The following is an 18,475-nucleotide window of genomic DNA, read 5'->3' as shown; positions in this document are numbered from 1 at the left end:
TTTTTAAAACTAAATAGAAATTACTTCCTCTCTTGGTCAGTTTGTGTCAATATTGCTAATATTATATGCTTATGTTATGTTTTTTTCTTCCCGGAGTACGCTTATTAAAGTTACTTATTTATCTTTTAATCTTCTTCGGTTTTCATGATGTAGCACCACTATCGAAGCTGCGCATATTTGCAGAAGGTATAATTTACTGTTAATGCTTAGTTTAGTTCGGGCACGCTTCAAATATAACCTCCTTTTAAATTAAGAAAAATGATATAAAAAAATACCAGCTTAATTTTAAAATGATAAAAAAGTAAATTTGACCTGTAAAAATCGTTATAGAAATAGTCAGCATTATCTATGTATCATTTTGAAATTTAACAGGTATTTTATAGTATTTTTCCTTAAATAATTCATTAAGGCTACTTTTGCTAAAAGAAATCATCCATTAAGGCTGCCTTTCCAAATGTTTCAATAAAAGGGGGAAAAAGATGACATTGAGTGATTAAAATGAATTATACATATGTTAAAATTAAAAAACTCAACTATTTTTGCTGAACAATATAAGATCATGCTCTCCATAAAAAAAGAAAAAGAAAAAAAAGAAAAGGTTGGATTAGCTCAGATTGAGTTTTTGGATATGGTGTTTGAAAATGTACCAACTTTGATATTCGTTTAAAATGACAAATAAATTTATGGGTGTGAGGTCTTATTTAAAATATAAACAATAATTTTGTTCTTTCTACCCAAAAAAAAAAGTAGTTTTGTAAATTTAAAAAGAAAATAGTCTATAATTAAAAAAAAAAGATGCGTTGGGCTGGGGGAAAAAAAAAACAAAACAAAAAAGGCAAGTTGGAGTATTCTACGAAACAAAATCTTCTCACCTGCAACACCGTTCGTTTTTTTTTTTTTTGTTATTCACTTTTATAGCCGCCCTTGACATTGTTGACTTATTCTGTTAAATTTTCTTGCAGATTATATCTATGGAATTTATAAAGGTAAGATTCTGTCTAATTTTTTTTATTTATAATCTTTTAATTTATTCCATATTTGCCCATAACTTTGTTTCAAAGTTTTAAAAACGAATAATTAATATATTAAATTAAACTAGTAATGAATTAACTAAAACAATATAGCTGGTCTTTTTTTTTTTTGGGGGGGTTACATCATGAGGATTAAACGATATTTTTATCTTTCCATCCTATTCCTAGCATTGTCACTACTTGAGTTAGTCCTAGGTGATGATAAGCCCTTATTTTATTTGCACAATATTTATGTGTCTGGTAATTAGCTATATATTTGCTCATCACCATTATGGTTACCCCTCTTTTATATATCCATTTAAAACAGAGTGAAAGAAAATGAAAAGGTACTCTATTTTTAACCAACACAGTTATACAATTTATGATTATTGTAAAATATTCTTTACTTCCAGAAGAAATATTCATAATGTAATACATAATGAGAAAATGAAATATTTGATCCAGGTGTAGTTATCTTTTTTTGAATAACCAAACATCTAATATTTATGAAACTCTACATATTTGCAGGATTTCGGCAAATAGTGAAGATGAGTACTTACCATCACTATAGTCACTATGATTTTAGTCTAACAAATCTTGCAATCACATTAGGACTAGCTAGTGGAAGAGTTGTTTTGCCAATCATCACAACCAGATTTTTATTTGGCATCATATTCCTATTTGCGCTATTGCTTTATAAATGCCATAGGAGACATTTATCAATGTATGAAGATATGGAAGATTTTATACGACTTCATGACCTCATTCCAATAAGGTACTCTTACAAGGATTTGAAGACAATGACCCAAGGTTTCAGGAATAAGTTAGGTGAAGGTGGCTTTGGCACTGTTTACAAAGGGAAGTTTAGGAGTGGACCCGAAGTTGCTATCAAAATATTGGGCAAATCCAAAGCTGATGGCCAAGAATTTATCAGTGAAGTGGCAGCACTTGGGAGGATACATCATTTTAATGCGGTACATCTTGTTGGTTTTTGTCTAGAAGGAACAAATCGTGCTCTTATATACGAATTCATGTCCAGAGGGTCTTTGGACAAATACATTTTTTCTAGAGAAGAAAGCATCTCCTTGAGTTATCACAAAATATATGAGATATCTTTAGGGGTGGCCCATGGGATTGCTTATCTTCATCATGGTTGTGACATGTAAATATTGCATTTTGATATCAAGCCTCATAACATTCTTCTTGATAATAGTTTCACTCCAAAGATTTCAGATTTTGGGCTGGCAAGATTATATGCTGTTGATGATAGTGTTGTCACTTTGACTGCAGCGAGAAGTTCAATAGGATACATGGCTCCTGAATTGTTTTACAAGAATATTGGAGTGTCTTATAAGGCAAATGTTTATAGTTTTGGAATGCTTTAATGGAAATGGCCGGGAGAAGAAGAAACTTGTACCCACATGCAGAATGTTCAAGCCAACTTTACTTTACCTTGTGGATTTATGATCAACTGGATGATGATAAAGATATAGAAATGGAGGATCTAACAAAAGAAGAAAAGGATTTAGCAAAAAAAAAAAAATGATCATAATAACACTCTGGTGTATACCGCTAAAACCTGTTGATCGTCTTTCAATGAGCAAAGTGATAGAGATGTTAGAAGCAAATGATATGGAAAGTCTTGAACTGCCCCCAAAACCTTCCCTGTACTCAAATGAGACTGTTTTAGCGGATCACATGTCCGACACCGACACCGACCAAACAATATCCACTACTTCTGGACATTCTCATAACAATCTAGGTGAGGGCACAAGTAATGGAAATTAATATGCAATTGAAAAGAGGGGGTCATAGCTGGTACCTATTCAAAGTTTGGACTTATCATATTTGTACTTTTTTTTTATACAATCTCATATTTGGGTTTGATGGAACTATTTAGTTATTGTGATTTGGGTTTTGCCTTAGTAATTCAGCATCTTGCTTTCATTATTAGTAATGATATGCGATATGCGCAACGCAGAGACTACTATTCTCTTTCAAGCTCATAATGTGCAATGTAATATATATCTGTGAAGCAATAATCATCGATCAAAATCTTTAATTGAAATAGATATTTCTGTCTAACTACTTATTTGCATTCGCCTCTGTATTTGACGTTGCTAACATACACAAACACACATTATGAGGTTTAACATTTTTGTGTGCAATTTTTCTAATGAATTGTCATAATATAACACAAATAGCAATATAGCATGCAGCAGCTCAAAAGATGCCCAGAATTCCGGAAGCATAATCGGCTCTTTTTTCTAGGATTAAAACTTCAGAAATAATGATCATATAGTTTTAATATTTGGTTTTTCAAATTAATTATACTAATACATATGGATGAAGCCAACACTACAAAAGAAAATAGTTCATTACTGACAAAAAAAATTATTGAAAATTCCGCCACTAATTAAATGCCGTGACTAAATTTCATCAATAATCAGATTTTCTTTTTAGTAAAACAAGAACTAATTCCCGGTCAAAAAGGAAACCAAAAACCAATTCCTCTTTTTCAGTTTTTATCATTCACTTTGGGACCCATTTAGAAACTGAATGCGCAAAAAATGTGCCCCACAATGGACCAACCCATAAACCAAAAACCAATTAAATGCCGTTGCCTTCGCAATGATTCTTGCTTCATATTTTGCCAAAACCAAAGCGATGCTAGGTGACAATTCAAATGTGAAATTTTCGGCAGCTCCGGTTGTAATTTATTTTTTTTGTTTTAAAAAAAACTTCTAGGAATTTTGAACCCCACTACCTTTAAAATATTACCTCATATGCTTAATATAAGATATAGTTAGAAATTTAATTCAGTTTTAAATATAAGATCTCAATTTACTTTATCTCACATATTTATCTATCTTTTTTAAAATAATCCTTATATTGATTGCACATGTTATAAGTTTTGTCAAAAACTAGTGCCAATAAGGTTGGCCGCCAAAAAACCAAAAAAAGGTCGTCCGCAGCAGCAAAGGAGAGATGCAGGGAGAGCATTTTCATCATGCCACATTTTATTTTGAGTTAAGATACAAAACTACCTATCAAATGATAAAATTGCACATGAGAGAAGTATATGACGTCAGGCATATTTTGAAAAATGTTAATAGGTATTTTTGCATATTAACTTTTTTTTTATTTTTGCAAAAACCCATTAAGATCTTTGACGGTTATTTCTAAAATTTTGGGATCCTTATTTATGTTTAATTTCATTTCATGATCTCTATTTGTTATTTTCTCTGCAGTTGCATAGAGATGAAAAGGTCTTAAAAAGTTATCGTACTACTTCTTGTCTTTAATCTAAGAGTTAACTAACTAATTTAAGTAGAATAAAAAAATTAATTAAGTTAGTTATTTGTAATAAATATATGTTATTTTTTTAAAAATATTTTCACTAATAATGTGTGTTAGCAAAAACTAGCATTTAATAAAATCTTAATCTGTGCAAATATTACAAAGACTGCCTTATGAGAGACAAGTAAATTAAGGTCTTATATTTAAAACTAAATTGAATATTAAACATGCTTATATTTAGTACGGGAGGTGTTATTTTGCAAAAATTCATCAACGTGAACAACACGGTGTGGTAAACAAGTGTCTCTAATTTTCCACATGATGCTATTTGATTGAAAATTAAACCCAATTAAATGAGGCGATTACAATTCAATTATGAAACATGTTCCATGAGAAAATTCATAAAAATTGATAGAAAGAGACTAATTCCCCTCCCCCCGGGGGGTTGACTGCTTATTTATTTATTTTTCTTTTTTTGGCATCAGAATTGACTGCTTATGCTGCCCATTCTAATTATATCGGATTTTGTAGCAGTTCTGAGTCCTAACCATATTTTATTGTGAAATGATGAAAATATTTATGGATGAATTTGCATATTAACCACTAATCAGTTAGTTGCTCAAATATGAGCTAAAGTAGTGAATCTCCTCATCTGGTAGCAATGGGAACACACACATAAATCATTAACATAATCAGTCTGTTTGGCATGGCATCTTGGAAGGAAAAAAAGTAACTCATAGGTGTTATAAGTCAGTTTGCAAATTTGAGAGCTGTTTGTTATAGTTTTTGGCCAATCTGACTTATGGATCAAAAACTGTTTTTTTAAACACGGTTACAAAAATACCTAAAACTTACTTATAACTTATACAAAAGTAGTTTTTTTAAAATTAAAAGACATTTTTGCCCTTATGTCTATGTTGTTCTTATACTTCTCTCTATATATTCTTTGTACTTTTCAATCAGTTTATAGTTATTTGTTTTAATATTGTAAAACAATCTTAGCGATTGTTATAATATTTTTAATTTTTAATATTATTTTCATTCTATATTTAAGTAAATTATACAGAGTATATTATCCAATTAACTACGTAATATTAATTGGTTCAAAAATTTTCATATTAATATGATTTCTAATTTAAATCTATTTTACTAATTAAATATAAATTTTTCATATTATACTAATCTAAAATTATTATATTTTGTAAATTCATATTTTTAATTATTTTTTATTATTTAATAAAAATTATACTCATTTTGGTCACTCTGCAAACTAAGCTTATTCATTTAATTATAATCTAAATAACTTTTTCACTTTACAAACTAACTTCTATAAAAGCCAATTCAAACACAAATCACACTACGAAATCTAATTTTTATTTATTCTCACTTTTCTAAAAGTCAAATTTAAAATAAGTTACTTTTTCTACCGTTAATCCTAACAGACCCAATAATGACTAGTATGAAGTAACTTCACTATAAAACATTTCAAATATAAAATTTATGTAGGACTAATTAATATGGAGAAAAGAAAATAAAAAAAGGGTAAAATAAACGTTTCAAACCAATAATAAATTTGAGAGTGTTCAGTTTGTCCTGTCCCAATTAATTTGGGAGAAGAAAAAAAATTTCGGATGGGACCACAACCACTATGGTAACCATGATGAGACAGGATGTAGGACGGGCTCGTCCGTCCCGTCCCAAAGTTTTTTTTTTAAAAAAAATTATTTATTAATAATTTTTATTAGATTATTCAATTCTTTTTTGAAGAATAATTATTTTTATAGTGATTTTCAGCTATTAGATTATAATGTTATCTCAATAAAATCTCATTTCTCAATAAAATAATTCATAAAAACATTATATAGTGTTTTTTATGGTAATTCTTTTTTTACAATATTGTTTTTACAAGCTTTTTACATCATGTAATTGAGCTTTTTATATAATATATTTTTAAAATGTTTTTATATTCAGAAGCCTAATAAAAAATAAAAACTACAATATAAAAAAAAATCTAAACCTAAATTACGTTGGTTTGTAAAGAAAAAAATTTTGAAATAGGGACGAGATACGGGATCGGAATAGTATCCTGTCCCATGAGCAAGCATAAATGAGCGCTTTGAGCTGTGTGCATAATTTGGAAAAGATCGCTTACAAAAATAGATCTCCACAGTTAAAAATAAATGAATGGAATAATATTGCGGAGAATTTAGAAGTCATAACAGTAAACGATGACTATAAAAACGGGATTGTTTTCCAAGACAATGGATAACTGGTTTCCTAAAATAGTCTTCATTCAGTATCACGTACTCAACACTACTGCCTTCCATTCTTAGTATAATAGTTAGTTCACTAGTTTAAGTAGATTAATAAAGTTTGTTGAGTTAATTATTTGTAATAATTAGTAATGTTTTTTTCTAAAATACTCTTACTAATTATATATAGTTAAAATTACTATTTGATCGAACATTTAATATGTTTAACTACTACAAAAGCTACTTTAAAAAAATAGATAAATATGAGAGACAAAGTGGATTTAGAGTCTTATATTTTGTACTAAATTAAAAGTTAAACTAGTTCTTATATTAATGACCGAATATAACCAGAAGTAGTATAATACAACCTAGACCGTCCAATGAAAGCAGGGAGGTGATCATCTTGGCAGTGCTTGTGTTATGGGCTATGGCTATGCCTCTCTTTTATTGAAGATGCTAAAAAGGTAAAATGGGGAAAAAGTGATCGCACAGAAACTGATGACGAGGACATATCAGCATATATGCTTTTAATTAATGGCGTCTCTATTCAGATTGCCCATGCTCATTTCCTCGTAGTGATCATAGCTCTTTCAAGGAGTCCCTAATTCAAGATTTCATCTTTCTGCTTCTTGCTTCTTCCCCATTGTATTCCATTTCTGATCCGTATCTGTTGTCCCTCAACTATAAAAATCTCCATCGTTGCTTTTCTTTTCCATCGTCTCCTTCTTCATCTGACATGTCGATTCACGCCGGATCACAGATCCATCTTCAAAAGCCTGGCAACATTCGTGAAAGAATACGGACAAAAAAATACAGGAGGGAGTTAACGGATGGTTGTGGGCTGCTTTTTTTTTTTTGGCCAAACAGATGGTTGTGGGCTGCTTACACAGGTGAGATTGCTCGACTTTTAAAATTTCTGAGGTCAAATTCCACCATAAATTATTTTATGATGCTATATATACTTTAAAAAAATTTTCTAAGTGCTAGATGTACCTTAATCTTTTATTAATATCCACAACATTAACATAACAAAATGTTCTGCATAATATAATATACTACCTACAATCCTTAATATAAGAGCTAGTTTGACATTCAATTTAGTCTTAAATATAAGATTTTAATTTACTTTGTCCCAATTAGTCCTTTTAATAGTTGGACATATTAAATGTTTTATCAAATGATAGTTCTAGCCAATACACATGATCAACAAGGATATTTTAAAGAAGACAATAACTATTTATTATAAATAACTAACTTATTTAATTTTCTTAATTTGCTTAAATTAGTCAACTTACTTGTATATTAAAGACAAGAGATAGCATTAAACAAAAAGCATCAATCTGCACATGTAACGGAAATAGATAATAATTGATTTCATCTATGGATAAACATGAAAATAATATTACAAGCCTCACAAAATACTCTCAATAAAAATAAAAATTACATGTATTCATACACACCCAAGTATTTATTCGAATTCATGAATCACTTCGAACTCTAAATTCAAGTGTCTGGTAGGAATTATGGTACTCGTATTAGTTGAAGTGGCAAAGTCAAATGGAGTGGGAGGCACCTTTAATTTATCAACCTCTTCGTCCAACATTTGAATAATGGTCTTCATGGAAGGACGATTTATTGGATGCCATTGAATGCACCAAAGTCCCACAATTGCCAGTTTTCTTGCAATCTTAATGTCATCTTCATCTTCTATGTGGATACTTATATCACCTCCTTCCATCAAACTATGGATCCATTTTGGGTATAACACTTGTAAGATTTCTGGATTAGTGTCAACATTTTTCCTTCCACCAACCATTTCTAGTAGTAGCATTCCATAACTGTAAATATCTGCTTTATATGACACATTTCCAAAGTTTCGAGAGAAGATTTCAGGTGTAATGTAGCCTAAAGTTCCTCTAGCTACTGTTATTGATATTGTACTTTGATTTTTAGAACACAATTTAATTAGACCAAAATTAGAAATTTTTGGAGTAAAATTATGATCTAACAACACATTACGAGGATTGATGTCAAAGTGAAGAATTCGGTAATCACAACCTTGATGAAGATATTCAATCCCTTGAGCTATGGAAAGGGCTAACTATTGCAACTTCAACCATCCAAGGAAATTTTCTTTGTTGTCTGGCGAAGATATGAACTTCTGAAGGGAACCATTTGGAAAGAAGTCATAAACAAGAGCACGATGAAAACCATCAGCGCAAAAGCCTAGCAAACGAACAATATTGATGTGATGAATTTTGCCCACAGTCCCCACTTCATTGATGAACTCTTGCCTATCGCTCTCTGAATTATTGAGTACTTTCACAGCCACTTGGATTTTCGTAGATAACTTACCTTTAAACACTTCTCCATGAGCTCCTTCACCTGATTTATGCTTGAAATGATTTGTGATTCATTTCAGGTCAGCATAAGAAAATCTAGTAGGCTTATGTACCTTGTAATCCTCCAAAAACTTTTCCAATCTCACTTGATCATCTCCTTTCTCTTTGAAATAGAGATACATGTAAAAGCACACAATGAACACCAACGCCAGTGGAATTGAACCTGGTGTTACAGAAGCATGTAAATTAAACATCAAATTTCAATTAGAGGAACATACCAAAAGCCATGTTGAGAGGGGGAAAAAGAGAAAAAGAGGAAAAGCAAAGTCAATGATTTTCATAAGCACCTGGGAAAACAATTCCAAGAATCTTCCTGGTTTTATGCTTTTCAACATCAGAATTTGGTTGTGGAAATTTGATTTGCAAGACGTTTCTCTGAAGGCACATTGCGGAAATTGGAGAAACTACCTGAAACATCTTGGTGCAGAAAGCTAGGTCCCACTCCAGGATGCTATCTTCAGAGGAAACAGCATAAATTGGGCAGACCACCATATCTTGTGCAGATGAATTGGAAAAGTGTTTGTCTAAGGTATCTCGACCCAAGTGAAGAACAATTGAAGAAAGTAACATTTTCTTTGGTCATATCATAAAACTCTAAAGGATAAATGGATGAATTGTAGAGATGATGTTGTAGAAAGAGTCTGGTAAGACAACCCTCTGGATCCTCTGTGTGTAAGATGTGGGATTTATAGTCCCTGTCATAAACATAGAGACTTACTCCTTCAAGAGCAGGGATAGACGGGAACTCAACCATCCTACCATGGTCATAGAGATGGAATGGAATAGTTTTATCATTAGCCACATGCTGTTTCACACCATTCCCTTGTTTCACAAGGAACATTGATAGTTGGAATATCACCAACAACAAAAATCTGCAATAGCAAAACATGGTAAGCAAATATTTTCTTTTCCAAGTTGTACATGAAACTTGGATTGGGATACCAATAAATGTTAGGTGACACGACACATATTTCATTTAGAATGAAAGCAAGGAGAAGAAGGAATTGACTTGGAAGTCCACTGTGGGTTAAAATTGTTGTCGTGGTCTATGATGCTGCTAAAGTAAAAAGCTTTGGATTGCTCACATTTGACCAAAATTGTTTGTTATGGTTTATGGTGTTAGTTAAGGAAAAGCTTTGTATTGATCAGAGTTGATCAAAATTGTTTACCATGATCCTTGGCACTATTTAAGAAAAGCATTGGATTGGCCAGAGGTGACCGAAATTGTTTGTCATGGCTCATGATTTACGATGCAACATAAGTAAAAGCTTTGAATTGACTCACTACAAAAAAATATGTCAATTGTAGCGGTTAGAGTGATACATTTCTAGCGGTTTTAACCGCAACAATTAACATTTGTAGCGGTTAACAAAACCGCTAGAAAAACAGGTGCAAGAAAAAATTTCTAGCGGTTATGGCAACCGCTACACATCATGGTCAAAACGCTAGAAACTTTCTAGCGGTTTTTAACCGCTAGAAAATATCTGAAGGAGAAACATTTCTAGCGGTTATAAAACCGCTAGAAAATGTTCCCGTAATAAAATTTTTAGCGGTTTTATAACCACTAGAAACATGCTAAACCAAATCTATTTTGCCGGGAATTAAATAATTTCAGTAGCGCGCGGAAATTTCTAGCAGTTAAAGAACCGCTAGAAATGTTCGGAAAATTAAATTTTCCTGCCAATTAAATTTTTGGAATGGCGACAATAAAATTTTCTAGTGGTTTGAACCGCTAGAAATTTTGGCGCAAAATTTAAATTTGACGAAATATTTCTAGCGGTTTGGAACCGCTAGAAATGTTTACCGTGCCAGAAAAAAAATTTATGGTTTTTCATATTATAATTTTAAAAACCATTAAATAAATTATGTTGAAGAATTTTTGTTAATTTGTATAATTAGTTATATGTTACATTTTATATATTTAAATTTTGTAATAAACAATATGTAATTAAATTATGAATGTGTCAAAAGAAGTGAATTTAATTTAATAAGATAATTTAATTGAATATTTAATAAGATAGTTGAATTGAAGATGATATATTTTGTAATATTGAACCTATAGTGTTAGGTTGATGAGTATTTGAATCAGTTGAGGAGGGCATGACAAGTGTGGAGAAGAAAAATCTGAAAGAAAAGGAGAAATAAATATGTTAGTAAATTTTAAATAAAAACAAATAAAAGATACAATGAATTATAAAATAAAATTCACTTATCATACAGTAAAGAGAAAAAAACCACCATATGAGATAGTAAGAAAAAAAGAGAGAATTATGAAGAAGAATAGGAGAGGAAAGAAAAGAGATGGAGTAAATGAATGTAGAAAAGATATGGTATTTATAGAGATCAGCGACACATTTGTAGCGGTGTTTTTGTAGCGTTTTATTGCATTTTGTAGCTGTTATTCATTTTCTAGCGTATATATAACCGCTAGTATTTTGTAGCGGTTATATTGTAGCGGTTATTAACCGCTACAAATTTAATTTTTTTTATTTTTAAAATCTGAACGAATTTTAATTTTAGATATGTATTTGTAGCGGTTAATAACCGCTACAAATTACAATTTTGTAAAATAAATTTGTAGCGGTTATGTAACCGCTACAAATTAAATTTTTTTTATTTTTAAAAAAACTGTACGAATTTTAATTTATACATATGTATTTATGGACGGAAAATTTTTTTAATAATTTATTTTGGATGCTGCTATTCTCCATCATCATCCGGCCTGAAAGGACACATTTTAAAAAAATTTGTTAAATTTATAATGTATTTGGAAAAAATTAGTAATTAGTAGTTAATTATTTAAATAATTTAAGAAAAGACGTGTACCTGATAATTGGCAAATTATCATCTCCTTGAGGAAAGAAGTCTTCAAAATTCGAGGGTTGGAAGGGTTCACTGTCGTAAATAATGTCACCATCACCCATATCATAAAGATCCCGTGGCTTGAGGTGAACGACCATATTCCAGTCTTTATGTTTCTCGTCCTCGACATAGTAAATTTGGTGTGCCTCAGAAGCAAGGATATATGGCTCATCATCTTCAGATGCCCCCGTATGAATAAGTCTAGAGAAATTAACTGAGGTGATGCCCAAATGGTCAGTAGCGAGTCCCCGTGAAGTTGTCGTATTTGCCCAGGAGCACTTGAACAGTGTCACGGTGAAAAGCTGGTAACTCAACTCAATAATGTCAATTAGCTTTCCATAGTAAGTGACGCCTCCAAAGCGCATATCGCCATCACTACTGCTAGCATAACATCTCGTTCCGAATGTCCCGCAAACTCCAGAGTTTTGTGTGAGCAATCCCTGATCACATCCAATCGTACAGAACTTGAAGCCGTTGACATTGTACGCAGTAAACCTTCGTGCATGGTCTAACGGACCGAGAGAAAGAGCTTTGAATTCATCTGTGTATGGGCTGTTGTCATTACGTATTCGACGTGTAAACCAACTGGGAAACTCTTTGTGGACTCTTTTATCAATGTCAGCAGAACGCGCACGACCCCGTAGCTAACGCCTGAGATAACTCCTAAACTCACTATAGTAAAGTGTAATTTGTTAGAAGAGTCAGTAAGAAACAAATATAAAGTGTAAAAGCTAGTGAGCTTATATGATATATATACTTACTGCATGAAGGGTTCAACTTGGCTGCAATTTATCAAAACGTGTCTGTGTGCCTGGAGTTTCTCTGTAGGAGTGAGTCTGAAGAATTCATATCCTCCAACTGGTTTCCCAACAGGAGGAAATAAAGTTGACGTGGAAGGACCAGGAGGAGAATCATCTACGCGACGTGGGCGGTTAAAAGATGTCTCCATGTCATCAAAGTACCTTGAACAGAAAGTTAGGACCTCATCTCCGGAATAACCTTCTGCTATTGACCCCTCAGGCCATGCCTTATTCCTAACATATGATTTTAATTTTCCCAAGTACCTGTAAGTTAAAATTGCATTAATAATTACGAGTAAATGAAAGAACAATGTGAAATTTAAAGAGGCGGGAATAAAAGATAATCTAGTACCTCTCTATAGGGTACATCCATCGATAGTGAACTGGGCCAGCAACCTTTGCTTCTCGAACAAGGTGGACAGTCAAGTGAACCATAACAGTAAAGAATGATGGAGGAAATATCATCTCCAAGTGACAAAGTGTAAGAATAATTTTATTTTGCAGCTGATCAAGCTCTTCCGCTACCAAGACCTTCGCACACAACTTCTTGAAAAATGAACATAATTCTACCAAAACCACCGATACATCAGAAGGAAGTGTGCTTTTCAAGGCCAATGGAAGTAACTGTTGCATAAGAACATGAGAGTCATGACTTTTCAACCCAGTAACCTTTCGAGCCTGCAAATCGATACACCTTGAGATGTTGCTAGAATATCCATCTAGTACTTTTATATTCTTCAACGTCGAGAGGAAAATATCCTTGTTATGCTTTGTCAAGGTGAATTTAGCTGGCTGAAACTTGTCGTTTTCATCAGGCCAAGCCTCTTCACGAATTCCCCAGGCCCGTAAATCTTTTCTAACTGCGAGATGGTCTTTGGACTTTCCAGCTTCATTGAGCAACGTATATAGCACATTATCGCACACATTTTTTTCAATGTGCATAACATCCAAACTGTGTCGTAGCAAATTAGATTCCCAATAAGGAAGAGTGAAAAATATGCTTCTCTTCCGCCATTGCATAGGTTGTGTATCAGATGTCCCACGAGATCGTCGTCCCAATCGTTCGGGATCCACACTCTTACCAAACTCGACATGAACATCTTCTAACTGCCGCAAAATATCCATACCAGAAACAGTAACAGGAGGATCTCTCTTCTCCTGTTTCCCATCAAAGCGAATCCGTTGCAATCTAAGTCTGTGCTTGGAATCAAGGAACCGTCGATGTCCTATGAAGCACCACTTGCGACTGTGTGGAAGGCGACATGGCACAGAATCAAAATTGCACTCAGGACAGGCCAACCCAGTATGCACATTCCAGCCAGACAAAGTTCCCAAACCAGGAAAATCACTTATTGTCCACATCAAGGCTGCACGGAGATTGAATAGTTGCTTGTCATGTGAGTCATATGCCTCAACACCATTCGTCCATAGGTCGATCAATTCGTGTATCAACGGTTGCAGGTATACGTCAATATCATTTCCTGGTGCTTTCTTGCCAGGAATGATCATGGAAAGCAAAAAGGAGTTCTGCTTCATGCACATCCAAGGTGGTAGATTGTATGGAATTAACACCACCGGCCAGATACTGTAACTTGTGCTCATGTTTCCGAAGGGATTGAAACCATCGGTTGCCAATGCAAGACGTACATTTCTAGGATCATTGGCAAAGTCTGGAAATTTCGCATCAAATGCTTTCCACGCCTCCGAGTCTCGTGGGTGCCTTAACCTACCATCTAGATTTTCCTCAGTCGCGTGCCACCTCATGTGCTGAGCCATTTTTGATGACATATACATTCTTTGCAACCGTGGTTTCAAAGGAAAGTATCTAAGAAAATAATATATTAAAATTTAAAATACCGAATATTTAAATACTAAATATCGACTCAATTTAAAAAAATTGATGACATAATCAATTGTTTTAACTAATTTCAAATATCGAATATTTAGAGACGGAACAAGTAACACCTGTAATAATTTGTACCTGAGAATTTTGGCCGGTTTCTTCTTTTGCTTCTTGCCCTTCCGTACCGACTTATATTGTGACGTCTTGCATCTCGTACAAATCTCTTTGTTGGCATCATCTCCCCAGTATAGCATACAGTCGTTTGGGCATGCATCTATCTTCTTATAGTTCAAGCCAAGCTTGTTAATAATCTTTTTGCTTCGTAAAAGATGGAGGGAATTCAGCTTGGGGGAAAGCATCTCCCAGTAATTCCAGCAACATAACATCGCCCTTGTCAGTCATACCGCACAAGCATTTGATGTGATACAGCCTCACCAAGAATGACAACTTCGAATACTTTGTGCACCCAGAATAAAGAGGCTTGTCAAGCTTCGGTCATGAGGTCAAAAAATTCCCGAGCAGTTTCGTTCTTAGAAACTCCGGTTGAGGTCCCTCTAATTCATCTTCGTTGGGATTCGGGCTTTCGTGAACACCAAAAGCATCACGCACAGCATCATTCACGGCATGGCTTCATCCACTTGAACTCCCATCCGTGAAACTACTGGAACTGACTCAGCACCCATATCTAGCCGTTCCCCATGTAGTTGCCAAAATACGTACTCTCGCGGAAAAGGCTTAAAGATTAAATGTTCCCTAACAATATCTTTGGATGCCACTTTTTGAAATTATTTAGGACAGGACACTGAATCTTACCATTTACGGCAGCATTGGCGAAAGCAAAATCCAAGAAATAGTTTAGACCAGCCAAGTATTGCGGAGTTGACCGGTGCAAGTTGATCCACGACCTATCCATCACTAATAATGCTCAAATTTCGTGAAAATATGACACAGAAGCTCAAAGAGAAGTTAAAATGGAATTCAGTTGGAGTGCTTCAGCTTATAAAGGAGGTCTGGTGGAACGGTCATTTTTTTGTAGCAGTTACAAAACCGCTACAAATTTGTAGCGGTTTTAACGAAAGTTTCATTTTCCAGCGGTTATTAACCGCTAGAAATTCAAATATCGGTTACAAACCGATAGAAATTTCTAGCAGTTTAACGGGAATTTTGTCTCCAACGGTTTTGAAATTTCTAGCGGTTACAAAACCGCTAGAAGTTACCAGAACCGCTAGAAAATTACACAAACCGCTAGAAAATTACATAATTTTCTAGCGGTTTTGTAACCGCTAGAAAGTTTCACGAGTAATGAAATCGGTTGAATTTCTAACGGTTTTAGAACCGCACAATAATATATTTTTAATTTAAACATAAATACTATTAATACTGCGCATAAATTAATAACATTTTAAATATTAAAAATAATACTGCGCAATAAATTAATAACATTACAAAATAAATATTTATTAAATTAATAAATGATTATAGAATTATTTTGATTAATTAACATGTTTAACGTGTTAATAAATTGTAATGTTGATGTTGTAATAAATAAATAAATATTTCAATATTAATTAATACTTGACATAAATAAAATTATAGAAATAAATAAATAAAGTAAACAAATAATATAAAATTTAAATAAATTCTAAATAGTATATAAACCATAAAATCAAAATTCTAATAAAATCCATACAATGAAAGCAAGATAAATCATGGGTGAGGGCAGAAGCAGCATCGTGATCATCCTCTGCTGGATCCTCCGGCTGGGGGTGCAGGCCGCTCAACCTGCTGGGACTGGACTGGCGGATGGGGGGTAGGGGCGGGACTGGTGGCAGGTGTAGGTCGGGGATCTCAGGAATCGAGATGTTTGGAGCTATACTGACCACCACATGACGCAGAGCCGTAGCAGCTGCCAAGAGCTGGTCAAGCTGCTCTGGAGCTGACGATCACGCTCCTCAGTTGACGATCACGCTCCTGTAGCAACGATCACGCTCCACGATCCTGGCCTCCATCCTGGCTCGAACTCTTGTCTGAGCTCCTCTCGCAATTCCTCTGAGGATGAGGAACCCGGCCGCTTCGCACTCGCATGAGAGCTCCCGGCAGTATATGAAGGGCCAGCGCCACTTGAGCGGGGCAACCTAGTCGGTGTAGGTCCAAGTCCAAGCCGCTAACTCGACCAGGGTGCTGCGGCCGGCCACGACCCGCTAAAAGTGAGGCGGTGGGATCCAAGGCAGACCCCTGAGACTCACGCAACTCGGAATCGACCTGAGTCATCCGTGCCTACCAAAATTAATATAAAGAAGTTAATTATAATATAATGATATCTACACTGTGATATTATATTAATATTTATTTATTACTTACGCTATCTCCTCAACCTCATCCGACGCACGCCCGTCTCGAGGTCTATACACCATCGGCCACATCTCGCCATAAGTGGCCGTGTATCCCCACTCCTGCCGTATCTTTTCCCTCTGTAATGAAATCAAAGAAATAATTAGTTACAAATTAAATACATATACATATTTAATAAATTTATTTTCAAGTACTCACAATCTCGTCATAAGTGATCGCAAAGCTCCTGGATCCAGCCCTATGACGTATCGTCTGATGCCTGACGCTCCCAGCATTTCTCCTAGAAAGAGCCTGAAGCAAAATGTAAAAAAATTAAATTAAATGAGTCAAGTCGGATAAAAAATAGAAATTATAATTAATACAATATTATCATACCATCTGGTCAGCCGTCATCCTAAAAAGACGTAACTGGACCAGTCTTGGTCCGGGACTCCACCAGGTACATCTGCCAGTATCTCCTGGAGGGGCCTCGTCCCGTCACCTTTCTTCTCCCTCCACAGGTCGGCCCTCCTGTTCTTCCATGCCATCCCAAGCCTCTTGATCGTGTCAGCCCTCAACTCCTCCCCCAGAATAAATTTACTCTATGATTAAAATAATAATTAACTAAATAACAAATTATAAACAAATAATTAAGCAATTTCAATAATAAAACAAATAATTAGTTTTAACTAATTTAAGAATATTATAAATAAAATATAAATTAATAAAAACAAATAATAATTAAACAATAAGTAATTTAATGAAAAATATTTTTATCACTAAATTTAAATTATTATAAGTAATAAATTACTGAAATCAATAACAAATTAATTTCATTTAACTACGTTGAAATAATTTAAATAAAAAATATATATTCATTTAACTACTTTTAAAAATATTATAAATAACAAACAAATTAAATAAAAAAAATATAATCAAACAATTAAATTATTTGAAAACAAAATATATAATCATTTATTTAAATTAAAAAAAAATTATAAATAACAATTTTATATTACCTTTCATCATTTCCCAACCTTGCTGCTTCTTGTCTGAGGTGATCTCTTTCGAGTCCTGCACGTAGATGGGAACAGCGTCCACTGCTGACCAAGGAGGCGCACGTACTTGTTGTACAACTGGCCACCTTTCTTTTCGTCGGTTGGCCCAACTCATTGAGCGGCACAACCACTCGTCCTCTCGTCATCATAGACAGCTCTCTGGCTGTCAGCCTCCGATAGGACCTGTTCCCCTCAGTGTCTACAAAATTTAATTAAGAAAATAAATTATATATCAAAAATTAATACAATTTCTATATAAATTAAATACTGATCAAAATTTAAAAAGTTAAATAAATACTTACCGACAAATTCCACTCAAACCAGCCTGACGTCTCGGAGCAGGACGCTGCGCAGCCTGGGATTCTCATTCCCCTGATCCTGCTCCTCCTCCTCCTCCGCTCGGCAGCATCAGCATCAGCATGGGGTTGCTCATCCCCAGTAAAATGAGCCTCCTCAGTCCGCTCAACATCATCCTGCTCCTCCATAAAACTGAGGATATCCTCCTCGCTGAGATCGTAGTCATGAATGCTGGGGAATGGCTCACCAGCATCATGATGAACCTCACTGTCCAGCTCTCTCAGGATCAACTGGGTCTTTCCCGTGCCGACGACTCATCC

The 18,475-nt window shown here is 34.0% G+C and overlaps 2 pseudogenes; one reads left to right on the top strand and one right to left on the bottom strand.

Moving 5' to 3' along the window:
* The first annotated feature begins 924 nt into the window (after positions 1-924).
* Positions 925-2,798, top strand: LOC114743959 (rust resistance kinase Lr10-like; annotated as a pseudogene).
* A 5,232-nt stretch (positions 2,799-8,030) lies between these two features.
* LOC114743947 (rust resistance kinase Lr10-like) lies at positions 8,031-9,456 on the bottom strand (annotated as a pseudogene).
* Between the last annotated feature and the right edge of the window lie 9,019 nt (positions 9,457-18,475).

The sequence above is a fragment of the Neltuma alba genome, unplaced genomic scaffold, assembly GCF_004799145.2.
Source record: "Neltuma alba isolate B1F8T4 unplaced genomic scaffold, ASM479914v2 tig00000677_pilon, whole genome shotgun sequence".
NCBI classification, from domain to species: domain Eukaryota; kingdom Viridiplantae; phylum Streptophyta; class Magnoliopsida; order Fabales; family Fabaceae; genus Neltuma; species Neltuma alba.
The sequence above is the reverse complement of the archived record's forward strand: the minus strand, read 5'-3'. Positions and strand labels throughout refer to the sequence as shown.